The 13437-nt window shown below is 40.8% G+C and overlaps 2 long non-coding RNA genes across 3 annotated transcripts in view; one reads left to right on the top strand and one right to left on the bottom strand.

The window, feature by feature from the left end:
* The window catches only part of LOC124286533, a 105904-nt gene that overhangs the window by 58220 nt on the left and 34247 nt on the right, over positions 1–13437 (bottom strand). The gene's annotated exons all lie outside the window — the stretch shown is intronic.
* Positions 11749–12457, top strand: LOC124286549. The gene is made up of 3 exons (XR_006901062.1): positions 11749–11823; positions 11976–12077; positions 12195–12457. It is a non-coding gene; the product is annotated as an uncharacterized LOC124286549 (long non-coding RNA).

Genomic DNA, 13437 nt, shown 5'->3' with positions numbered 1-13437 from the left:
CATGATTGTCTGTGTAAGAAGCAGAAGAGACCACTGCTACACCTGACCCCCTTTATTCATGTTGTTGCAATGTAAGCACTATGTGTATCTCATCTAGTACTATCATAGGTGCTGTGCAAACACTAGTGTGAAGTGTTCAAGTTGGTGGTTTGACAGAAAGGCATGGAGTGGAGTGCAAGTCATAGTTGAGAGGGGCAGGTTACCTGCCAATAGACTAACCAAATATAATTTTCTAAACATGCTGTGTGTATAATCTCAATAAATAATGTCTTCTACTATAGATACCCCAAACAGCAGTAGGGCTTCTACTTCTACTGTACACACACACAACTAACAAGTAAAGTCTGGGAGTAAGGCATAGTAACCTGTCCAATGTAGTAACACACTCAACTGACAGAAGGGGACAATTTTAGATTACTGCATGCATAAAAAACATGCATCACTTCAATAATTGCTTCACTTTCAACATTTGATATTATTCAAGTAGAAATGAAGTTATGTTGCCTTTCACTGAGATTTAAGGGGACACAATGGTAGACTGTATACTGTATAAACCAGAAAGTGAAGTAAAAGACTGCCTCTGTTAGGTCACTAAGCCATGTATCATGTTCAACACACACACACACACACCGTTGACTACCATTATTCCTTACTTTTGCCTGTATAGTGACAATAACCTAGAACACTGGCTCCATCTGCCATGATGTGTGAGCATGATTGTGTTATGTATTGACAGGTATGATGAGCTGATTGGTTGGAGTTGTCAGAGCTACTTACAGGCCAAAGACATACACTCCTTGTAGGATCTGTAGCTTGAACAAAAGAGCAAAAAACAACTTCAATTGGCGCTTGTTTACACAGTTTTTCAGAGACTTCTAACCAAAAGTGCCACACTTCTGACAAAACAGGGTTCTGTTACCTAAATATTTCTGATGCCACCAACTTGTGTTTAGCAAGCAAAGTGAGTGCCAAAGCAAGGTGGTGTGAAGCAAAGAAACACACCACGTGACCAGGCAATTTAGCTTGCATGGATATCCCTGCTATTTACATAAGATATTTATACACATCTGAGGCTGCTTGGAAATACCTCTCTTGCCCACTTAGCGAATATAATCACAACCATCACTGTACGTTGCAAGTACACCCACGGCAAGCTAACTATCTTACAACACACAGCACTACATGGGAGTTTCAAAAGTTTAATTCCTGATAAAAAGGGTGTGATTTCAAAAATACTATTTGTTCATAATGAGTTATCTGCTCTTGTTCAAATTATCTTGATTACCGGCTACCACAGCAGTTGTGGTTGAAGCAATGTGGTCCTCTTCCCCTACACATGCTGCAGCCTATACAAAGTGATGATTACATTCAACTTCAACACTTCCCGCCCTCACCACATACATACACACAGTATGTAGCCAGTACTGACAACCACACTCATTCACCACCACACGCTTCCATTTTAGCCACCAAGCATGTGTCTCTTAACCGCATTGTTCATGTGTAAGGTCTGTCTCAGCTACTTCCCTTGAGAATGCCATCAAACTGTGAAGGTGGCCTGGGTCAGTGGAATATCAACACAGAGGTGAATGAAATGAAATCAGTTGTCAATGACACTTGTACATCACCTCTTGAGACCCAAGCACCAAACTACATCTCTCACTGAGCCGTATGAACTTACCACTAATTGCAGAAGCATTGTATATCTACTCGCAACTATCTGTGATAACTCAAGTGTGCCGCTGCTGGAGAGTCTGCAGATTGCCGCACAAAAGCTTTACAACATACATATATCTGACAGAAATGTTTGGAGGCTAAATGTTAAGAAAAAATATAGAAAACTGGAACAAAAACTCCTGGTTTTCTGTGTATATGTTAAAATCTCTATTTATGGCCTCAAAGAGACCTACCATGTGGTATGCTTGACTTGTTCAATTCTTGAAAATATGGTAATGTTTTAACAAGTCATAATAAAATATGCACTCATTCAATGAAAAAACATAAGCTATGTTGAAGTTTCATTTTCCTGACAATGCAGTGAGTGTGAGAATCATCCAATATGTACAAAGGGTATGCACAAATAAGCAGTGACATACACTGGTAACGTGTACTGCAATTGAGCTTACAATTGAATGTGCAATCACGTTGAAGGGTAGAACAAGTGCAGTATCTGGACATAGTACAGTATCCTTGGTGGTATGAATAGAGGTGTGCTTTGCTAGGGCGGTCCGACTGACTGACTGACTGAGTTTGGTTTTACGCCGCTTTTAGCAATATTCCAGCAACATCACGGCGGGGGACACCAGAAATGGGCTTCACACATTGTACCCTAGACTAAGGCTTAGTCTCTGAATATATATAATTTGGATAGTAACAAACAAGCCCATTTATATTGAAAAGGAGCCCTAGGGAGACCAGAGATTCAGACCTGAACCTGAACCTGAGGAAATCTAGACTTGCTTTATTTAGGGCTTTAGCACTGCAGAGAGGGCTAGGCAGTAGGGAAAATAATGTTGTTCAGGGACTGTGAGACAGACTAATTGTACCCATGTGGGGAATCGAACCCGGGTCTTTGGCGTGACGAGCCAACGCTTTAACCATTAGGCTACCCCACCGCCCCCTAGGGCGGTCCGAGGCTGACTTCTCTTCTATCATAGTTAAGACTGGCCATGTACCTGGCCAGTCAACTTGTCATTACTGTCCACAGTGTTCACGTCAGATGTCATAATCTGCCAGGACAGGCAGATCTCACACTGACAGCACGCAGGAGGTACATTAGCTTATGATATATTCTCCAGCAAACACATCAATAAATATGACCACAGATGACTCTCTTTTCCTACCAAAGATTCAATAATAACACACATTCATCATCATTATTTGTCTAAATGTCAACTACAGAAATCTATTATGTTCTGAGAGTTTCATTTGTTCCTTGGAATAGAGAATATTCTATACCCATGTTGCAGAATTATCATCCACAAGTCTGCATTACCATGCAAGCTGCACTGGCTTGCAGGTAATGTTCTAGACTCATGCTTAGTCTTTGAATATATATAATTTTGATAGTAATAAACAAGCCCATTTAAATTTAAAAGCAGAGCCATGGAGACCAAAGATTCAGAACCTGAGGAAATCTAGACTTGCTTTATTTAGGGCTTTAGCACTGCAGATAGGGCTTGGCAGTAGGGAAAATAATGTGGTTCAGGGACTGTGAGACAGACTAGTAATGTTCCAGTCATTTTAGGCATAGTCTCAACTGCTACCAAGTGACTCAAGGAAGGCTGCCAACGCCTACCCCTCTTGAGCTTCTTGAGCTTCAGGTGGTAGATGAAACTAGTACCTTATGGAGGTAGTAATAGATGTGTGTGCCTTCAGGTGGTAGATGAAACTAGTACCTTATGGAGGTAGTAATAGATGTGTGTGCCTTCAGGTGGTAGATGAAACTAGTACTTATGGAGGTAGTAATTATGGAGGTAGTAATAGATGTGTGTGCCTTCAGGTGGTAGATGAAACTAGTACCTTATGGAGGTAGTAATAGATGTGTGTGCCTTCAGGTGGTAGATGAAACTAGTACCTTATGGAGGTTGTAATAGATGTGTGTGCCTTCAGGTGGTAGATGAAACTAGTACCTTATGGAGGTAGTAATAGATGTGTGTGCCTTCAGGTCAAGGTACAATGGCATGCATACTGTTCTGGATGGGAATGCCATATGATAGATTTCAAATACTAAAAATACCATCTCACAAAATTCAAGAAAAGAATAGCACTTACATTAATAAATGCCAATCACTGATATATTATGCGTAACACTGTATCTGCCAGATAAATGTATGCTTAACAGTCTACGAGTGGCATTGGTGACAGTCTTCTGACTAAATACATTTCACTTGTCATCAGTTTGCTTCAGTTTGACGGTCTGCTCATTGCACCTCTCATCACCAACATGTTAGAATGAAATACTTGGTATTGAGCTATACTATTGGAGGAAATAACAAGGATGGAATGAAATGGATCCATATACTGCAGAATTTCCTTCACTGATAACTGTGATTAACACCAATTATCCCAAGCCGGCTTCCTTTGCCTGTCAGCCACTGTCATCAGTGGACACTCCTGGACCTACTGCTGAGCATGCCTTGTGTCACATCCAGAGGACAAATCCATCACAATGCACCTTTCTTTTCCATACACACAAATATCAAATGCATATGTTGGCTACATAATAAGGACAATATAATATTACTCATTATCATAATATTTTGTATGCACTGTGGTTGAAACAAGCGTCATATTAAACCACTTACATCATTCACACTGCAGAATACAATTACTGAAGTGAATTTTTCATATGAATATATCGGTAAAATCTCATCCTAAGGAAAAGATGAGCTTGGAGGTAAGCAATTTAAGACAAACCATCAGCAACCTGCCATAGGTTGCCTTAACCAGGTCACATTACACACATTTTACATTTACAACCTCCCGTTGGTTGCCTTAGCCAGGTCACATTACACCCATTCTACATTTACAACCTGCCATAGGTTGCCTTAGCCAGGTCACATTACACCCATTCTACATTTACAACCTCCCGTGGGTTGCCTTAGCCAGGTCACATTACACCCATTCTACATTTACAACCTCCCGTGGGTTGCCTTAGCCAGGTCACACTACACACATTCTACATTTACAACCTTCCGTGGGTTGCCTTAACCATGGGTTGCCTAAACCTGGTTACTTGTCATGCTGGATACAACTGTAATTTCATAGTTGTAAATTAAAATGGGTAAACATGTTTTATATGAACAAACTCATGATCATGAGTGCAGGTCAGCTACGATCGTTATTTCATACAACAAAATACAAAATGGTTTTAAGGTAAATGCATTTTTAGAAATTGGCAGTGTGCCTTAAGAAAGCAGATAATAACAGCACAGTGTGACCTGTCTGACAGGCAACTCCTCCCTAAAATGGCCAAACAAATGGTGAGCAGACAGGCTCAACTCTCAACCCCATGCTGCTGGGACCAAAATAGTCACCAATATTGCTTGGACATGCCAAGCCTGGTAGGGAGTATGCTACAGTAATGGATTAAGTTTGTACTAGGCACTGGTCATAGAGAGTTACAATGATGAGATCAGGTTTCATGCAGTGGCACATCAGGATTTAGTTAATTACATCCTTTCAGTGTCATACTTCTGTCAGCAATGTAGATCGATAACAGGTAGGTTCGTATCTAACAAAATACAAAACTGCAGCCTTTTCTGTGTCTGTTGTTTGATGACAAAGAGAGAAACACTGTGAACATACTGTATTAACTGCATATATAAGGCTAGGCTTGATGCTACTACCAAAAGGGCTATACTACACTTGGGCAAGGACTGATTCCCACATCCTCAGGATTATAAATTCCCAGTGTCACCCCAAGGTCTATACTGCACTTGGGCAAGGCTTGTTCCCACACCCCAAGGACTATACTACATTTGGGCAAGGCTTATTCCCACATCCCAAGGACTATCCTACACTTGGGCAAGGACTAATTCCCACACCCCAAGGATTATACTAGAACACATGGGCAAGGCTTGTTCCCACATTCTAAGGACTATCCTACACTTGGGCAAGGCCCAATTTCCACCCCCTTAGCACTTTAGATTCCACCACCCAAAGGACTATCCTATACTTTGGCACCCTTAGGATTATACTACACTTGGGCAAGGCCTGATTTTCCCAACTTAAGAACTATACTTCACACTGCCCTATCTCATGGACTTTGCTACACTAGTGTGAGGCCTGAATCCCTGGCAAAAATGACTATTGTTCCCTAAGCCCTGCACAAGGACTATTCTACATTAGGGTTAGGCCTGCTTCTCCCACAACTACACTTTGTATACTCTGTTTGTTCATTTGTTGTTTAACAACTCTCGGCAATATTCAAGCTGCATGGCAGCAGTCTCTAAATAATCAAAGCTGGACCAGACAGTCCAGTGATCAACAACATGAGCATTGATCTCTACAACTGGAATATGATGACATGTGTCAACCAAGTCAGCACGTCTGACCACCCAATCCTATTACAACTCTGTTATTTGTTCTTTTGGCAGTACTAATCTTGCATTGGTTGACAGAACAGAGAAGAAGTGGAGTGATATCTGCAATGCTTTTTTACATTAACTTATTGAAATGGTCCACACAGGATAAATGAGCATGTTTGTTAAGATGAAAGGGTTGTTTTGGAGTCATCTGAGGTCTGTAAAACTTGTCGGCTGCATTAGTGCGGGCTAGTGCTGGACCTTGCAATCACCCAGCCCTTCTCTATCAGCCTTGTCACAACAAAGATTGCACTACAAAACATCTTCATATTTCCTCCTGCTAATGAGTTTTGAAATAAAGAAGTTCACTGCAGTGTTATTAGAAAGTGTCATCATCCAAGGTATCTGTGGTCTGCATGATATGAAAGGGTATGGACTGATTCGCCTATATTCAAACCTTGCACCAAGGCTGTACTGAGGATATGTCCAGAGGTGTAAAGTAATTCTATCGCTTCAAAAGGCAAGTCTCGATATGCAGACAGTACAAGGACAACAGAATTTACATGGACAACTTGTTCTTCTTGTTTATATAATGTAGAAATTATTATGAGTTTACCTCATAATTATTGACTTATAGACTTTGCAAGTCTACCTATATCCAAACAACCTTCTCCCTTCTCACAGCTGTCCACACTGGCACAGAAACCATCTCTCTCCTGAGATAAACATCACAGGAAAATAAAATCAGATTTCATTGGCCTGATGTGTTACAGCAAAGCTGGTCGGTTCATGCCTGATTAGACATCATATGCAATAAGCCATGTAGGTTTCCCTCACCTGACAGACTGCTTGCTGTTACTATGTGGGTTTGGTGGCAGGATACACAGTCAGATCATTACCCTCCGTCTATGCTGGGGTATGGTTGAGTGGAAGGGTCAGACCCGGAGGGGCATAGGTGGGGCATGGGTAGCTAAAAGAACTACAACGGCACTTACACAAGCTACCATCTAAATTTGAAACAGTGACATGAAATCAGGTACACAAAATGTAAACAACACGTCTGTGGGGAAAATATTGAAAATAGCTCATCATGTGTTTTATCAACGTAATTATGATTATATACTCTTCAAAAGTGTTACAAACACCCAAAATTAGAAGTCTGTATGTTGCAAGAACCACCAACCATGACAGATTAACTATAGTGATATGAAAAGACGGATGTTCTTTAATTTCTTTTGAGTTGTATAATTAATACCGACTGCCTGGCCTTCATGCTATCTGACTACCCAAGTCCAAGGCTCTTAATGCAGAACAAGGCCCACAAAAAACATTACGTAGACAGGATTCCAAAATCCTTTTTATTCTTTCAGTGAAATATGAAAATAAATATACAGATACATGTATCTGTAGTATAATGTTGCAATTGAAAGTCCAAAATATGAGAAATTATGTAATACAAAATGAAGTCACAGTCAAGCAAACATAGTTATTTTTCATTTTTCTGATTAAACATTTCCAACACTGATCGACTTAAAAAAGTTAAAAATTTAGGCCAATAGTTATCCTTACAGAGAAGAAGTTCTTTATTAAATATGTCAGATGTGTAGATTTCAAACTTATATTTTTGAGAAAAAAAATTGTGAAGAAGAAGTCTATTGTAACTATGTATCATCATCATCATCAGCAGCAGCAGCAGCAGCACACATGACGGACATGGCTGAATCAACTACACCCAACAGCTTCTCTATATCTACACAGTATACAGCTCTCATTGTGAAGTACACACTTTCCCTTGCATGCACAATATTCAGATACACGTCTATAGAACTATTTCGCAAGTTGAATGGAGCATAATTGCCTTTAGCTCTAAACAAAAGTCTTTTTACGAAACATATTCTCATCCTTTAACGATTACAACACTTGATAAATAGGTAAAAACAATCAAATCATAACATCAAGGAGGCAAATAAACCCTAAGTGGTGATGAACCCCTTACCCAATTACTGAAACACACAAAAATTATAGAAACATATTCTTGCAGTTTCTTTCAGGATGATAAGGCACACTGGAATGCTCTTCTTACCTATGTGCAATGTTCATAGCATGTGAGTATAATGGTCTTTTGTGGACAGCAACTACAGACACTAATAGAGTCAGTTATCATACTGGGACAGACTAAGCTCTCTGTCAAACTGGATGTTATGTTTAACATGTACATATTATCATCAATGGTCACATTACACTCCATTCTTTTTTGTGTGTTGTTTTCTTATGGGAAACCAGTCATCCTGTTAAGTATCAAGTTCTCCCTGCCTACCCTCCTCCATGTCACTTGAATATTTCACTGTCAAACATTGTGAACAACTATCAAAGCTGTGAAAAAACTTTCTGAAATTTATTTGTCTGCAATTATGTGTATTTTCTCTCTTGGGAACTGGATTTAACAAAAGTGGTAATTGTTAGGTAGCATGTATTGTACACAGCCTTTCATTCACCCTGAGCCACGGGCATCATCGGGTTTCATCCTTTCCCTGACCGGGTTCAAGGGAGCATATCTCACACACAGATACCCCTCTCCCTTACACTATAATTATCCTTCCCTGTATCTTGATAATAAGTTAGCCAACACTTCCTCAATCAATAGCCTTCATTTATCAGGCCAGGAGGCCAGCCCCTCTTATTGTACAGTAATTAGGCAGATTAATCTCTGTCAGCACAGCTACAAACCAACCCACCAGAGGACAAGTTGAATCTCAAAACTAACAAGCACACACAAGTACCTAACTACAATTAAACATGTTTCTTGAAGACACACTCCTTTTAGTGCCAGCTAAGTACAAGCACAGTTTCTTACAAATGTCTCTGAGCATAACTGAAATATGATGGATTTGATATCCCTTTGTAATTCTGAACACATGTAGTTCATTTCAAGGCTTGCCACATAAATGTAACCTGAAATATAAAGTCTAAGCATAGGATTGGTAATAAAGATTTAACGAGAGTGGTAGATGTACCTTGTCACACAATATACAACAAGATTATAAGTACCCGATGCTCCTGGTATCTCCTGCAATAACAAGCCAAGCTTGCCCTATTATCTGTGGTCCAAACATGCACACATTTCTGTAGCCAGGTCTTCAAGAACACATTCACTTAAATCTAACCAATATCTGGTTCCTTCATGACTCATATTTCACAGTCACACAAGCAATGTTACAAAAATTCTTCATCATGTTCTCCTCTATTCCTCTTTTCGTTTTGTGGCTCTAAAACAAATAAATTCTTATTCAGACAATTTATTTTTGTGGCATTTATGCACATTTCATATTGTTTCTTGGGGACAGTGGGCATGAACTATATGCCTTCATTTGAAAGTACAAAGTATCTCAAAGTTAATTCTTCATTTGATATAAAAAGAAACTTTTGTTATCAATATCAGTCTTTGCCAATACCACCATTACGCTTGATGGAGCCCTCATGCATAACATGATGAACAAAAGGTACCACAGTAATCGTGTTGTAGCAGGTATAAAATATTTCCACTTCAGGACTCAGATAAGCTTCACCCTAGATGTACTGATGAATCAGTATGTATTGCAATATAACCAGTACAAAGAACACATGCAATGCTGATTTAAATGTTTTAAAAGTTGCAACTGCTAAAGCTGTCATGTTCAACCCCTCAGTGCTATGGTTAGTAATGTGTGTGTTTTGCTGCTGATGGAGGTAATGTGATTAATTAGACTAACGCTTAGTCTCTGAATATATATAATTTTGATAGAAACAAACCATTCCTTTTAATTTGAAAAGGAGCCCCAGTGAGAAGGGAGATTCAGAACCCTTGAACATGAAGAAATCTTGACTTACTTCATTCAGGGCTTTACCACTGCAGAAAGGGCAAGCAGAAGGGAAAATAAGGCAGTTCAGGGACTGTGAGACAGACTATGTGGATCGTGTGCATGTTTCTATGGATCCCCCTCAGCAAGGTAGGTGTTTATGGGTTCCTACACACTCATCACACAAGCATCCCTTCGAACACTTCACACCAGGATCCATGAAGCATGTCCACCATTGAGGCTGCAGATATATCCTGTTTGATATACACTTACATTATTCCATTTCTAACAATTTACATTATACATGGAGGGAAATGTTCACTATGGGGCATCATAATTCTGAGCCATCATAATGTGATCTGTCTATCAGACAAGAGAACATGATATGCCCAGAGTAAATGTCTGCCTACCAGTAATTGGCTATAGCAGGTCAATGGGCTGTGTCACATATGTTGCCATCCAGGCTTACTGCCTGGAACAGGACTTCCCACACACCAGCAGCAGGGCTGGAAGAACACCAACAACATGTACCACTTCTTGCCAAAACATGCCTCTACATGCTGCAGCCTAAATACAATTGCAATCACATGAAAACTACTGAATGACTTTTAAATGACAAAAGGCAGTCAGTAATGAATCCACAACATGTTTTGGTCAATAGTAATACATACACTACCGACCTGGCCAGTAAAGGCACTATGTCCTCTCCTAATGCCATTTGGACACAAAGATGACATGCCACCATGACACTGTGTCAGTTTGTCCTCCTCCTCAAGTGCAGTTCAGACACCATGAGGACATGCCAACATGGCACTGCGTCCTCCCCCTAGTGCAGTTCAGACACCACGAGGACATGCCAACATGGCACTGCGTCCTCCTCAAGTGCAGTTCAGACACCACGAGGACATGCCAACATGAGACTGCATCCTCCCCCTTGTGCAGTTCAGACACCACGAGGACATGCCAACATGGCACTGCGTCCTCCTCAAGTGCAGTTCAGAAACCACAAGGACATGCCAACGTGGCACTGCGTCCTCCCCCGAGTGCAGTTCAGACACCACGAGGACATGCCAACATGGCACTGCGTCCTCCTCAAGTGCAGTTCAGACACCACAAGGACATGCCAACATGAGACTGCATCTTCCCCCTTGTGCAGTTCAGACAAGAGGACATGCCAACGTGGCACTGCGTCCTCCCCCTAGTGCAGTTCAGACACCATGAGGACATGCCAATGTGGCACTGCGTCCTCCCCCTAGTGCAGTTCAGACACCATGAGGACATGCCAATGTGGCACTGCGTCCTCCCCCTAGTGCAGTTCAGACACCATGAGGACATGCCAACATGGCACTGCGTCCTCCCCCTTGTGCAGTTCAGACACCACGAGGACATGCCAACATGAGACTGCATCCTCCCCCTTGTGCAGTTCAGAGACCATGAGGACATGCCAACGTGGCACTGCGTCCTCCCCCGAGTGCAGTTCAGACACCACGAGGACATGCCAACATGGCACTGCGTCCTCCTCAAGTGCAGTTCAGACACCACGAGGACATGCCAACATGGCACTGCGTCCTCCTCAAGTGCAGTTCAGACACCACGAGGACATGCCAACATGAGACTGCATCCTCCCCCTTGTACAGTTCAGAGACCATGAGGACATGCCAACATGGCACTGCGTCCTCCCCCTAGTGCAGTTCAGACACCATGAGGACATGCCAATGTGGCACTGCGTCCTCCCCCTAGTGCAGTTCAGACACCATGAGGACATGCCAATGTGGCACTGCGTCCTCCCCCTAGTGCAGTTCAGACACCATGAGGACATGCCAACGTGAGACTGCGTCTTCCCCCAGTGCAGTTCTGATGCCAACAGGACAGCATGACACTACATCTGTATGTCCTTCCCAGTGCAGATGCCAGTATATAATCACTGGCAGCATATGTTCAATGACATGATAAACATGGTATGTATAAAAATCAAACATCCTATATTAGCTTGATAACTGAGTAAAGTGAGATTAAATGTATCCATTTCCTGTGTGCCTGCTAGGTACATACATGATAACAGTGACAGTCAGATAGTAAATTAACTAGATGCATGTTGTTTATCTTCCAGCTCAATGTGGGCTTCAGTGCAGCTGTATAGTGATATGCCATATCTCCGGGAAATATGAGGTACAGCTAATATCACCAGTACACAGTCGCAATAGGTAAACAGGTAAAGAGTATGTTTTTCTCTATAATCAACACTTTTTAGATTGCTAAAGCTGTTATTTGAAATGGAAAGAATTATCCCAGAGATAAGGATGGACTATACATATTATATCATTTCCAGATGCACAACCCATTGAAGATGCTGGACCAAGACTAATGATATTCAGGAACTACCAGTCAAATGTCCTTGTGAACTACATTTCCCTTTGTAGAAAGTACCACTGTAGCAGATCAATCTTGTGAACTAGTTGTAATCACTCATAACCTTGAAAGAGGATATGAATTCCATAATTCCATGTATGTTCTAAGGATTGAAATATTATTTGCATAGATTTTCACATTGTTTTCCATTCAGTTAAGTCAGAAGTTAACTAAATTTGGTTCGGTGAGGCATTCCTTTCAGATGTGTAGAGTAACTCCTGTAATTATAAATATTGAACATTGCGTGGAGTATTGCACCTCTCAGTGCAAATGGATTGTGAGACAAAGCAGTCCTGTTTTGCACGTAATGATGAATCTACAATAGTGAGTGAGTGAGTTCTAATTTATCGTCACATCAGCATTACTTAAGCCATATCGTGATGAGAACATTTTATGGTTATACACGGTAATTTATGGTAAATTATAAAAACCTGTCATCGAAGGACAGTAAAACCAACTAGAATATCACAATATCAAGAAATAAAACTAGCATATATCTCTAAAATAGGATTTCAGATTAGGACAATACAAATACAAAAACAAGAAGACAAAGTCATCAATATCCCCCGCAATGGCAAAATACTCTTCATGATTATGTCTACGAGTTATGATTATGTCAAATTTAGTGTGTTTAGAAAAGTGGAAGGTATATAGAAAGGTTTTAAAGTTCTGGAAGGAGCACTATCACCAATTTCAGTATTGAAAGGTTTACCAAAAAAGTTCTGCCAAGCTGAAGACACAGAAAGGAGCACTATCACCAATTTCAGGCTAAGTCAAACTTGTTGCCATGGAAATGCCAAAAATATTTTATTCAGAATTCCAAAACTACCAAAAGGCACAAGTACACTACCAGATCTATCTATGTGCCAAGTTTGGTGAAGAAATATTGAACGGTTTTAGAGTTCTGCTCCGGAAAAGAGCACTACCCCAATTTCAGGCCAAGTCGAACTTGTTGCCATGGAAATGCCAAAAATATTTTATTCAGAATTCCAAAACTACCAAAAGGCACCAGTACACCACCAAATCTATCTATGTGCCAAGTTTGGTGAAGAAACATTGAATGGTTCTAGAGTTATGCTCCAGAAAAGACAAATGTGCGGACGGACGGACGGACGCTCGGACGGAGTCCATTTTAATGGGATAAAAAGGCTGAGGATCGCCAA

This window comes from Haliotis rubra, unplaced genomic scaffold (assembly GCF_003918875.1).
Source record: "Haliotis rubra isolate DU_JTF1 unplaced genomic scaffold, ASM391887v1 Scf110, whole genome shotgun sequence".
Classification (NCBI taxonomy): domain Eukaryota; kingdom Metazoa; phylum Mollusca; class Gastropoda; order Lepetellida; family Haliotidae; genus Haliotis; species Haliotis rubra.
The sequence above is the reverse complement of the archived record's forward strand: the minus strand, read 5'-3'. Positions and strand labels throughout refer to the sequence as shown.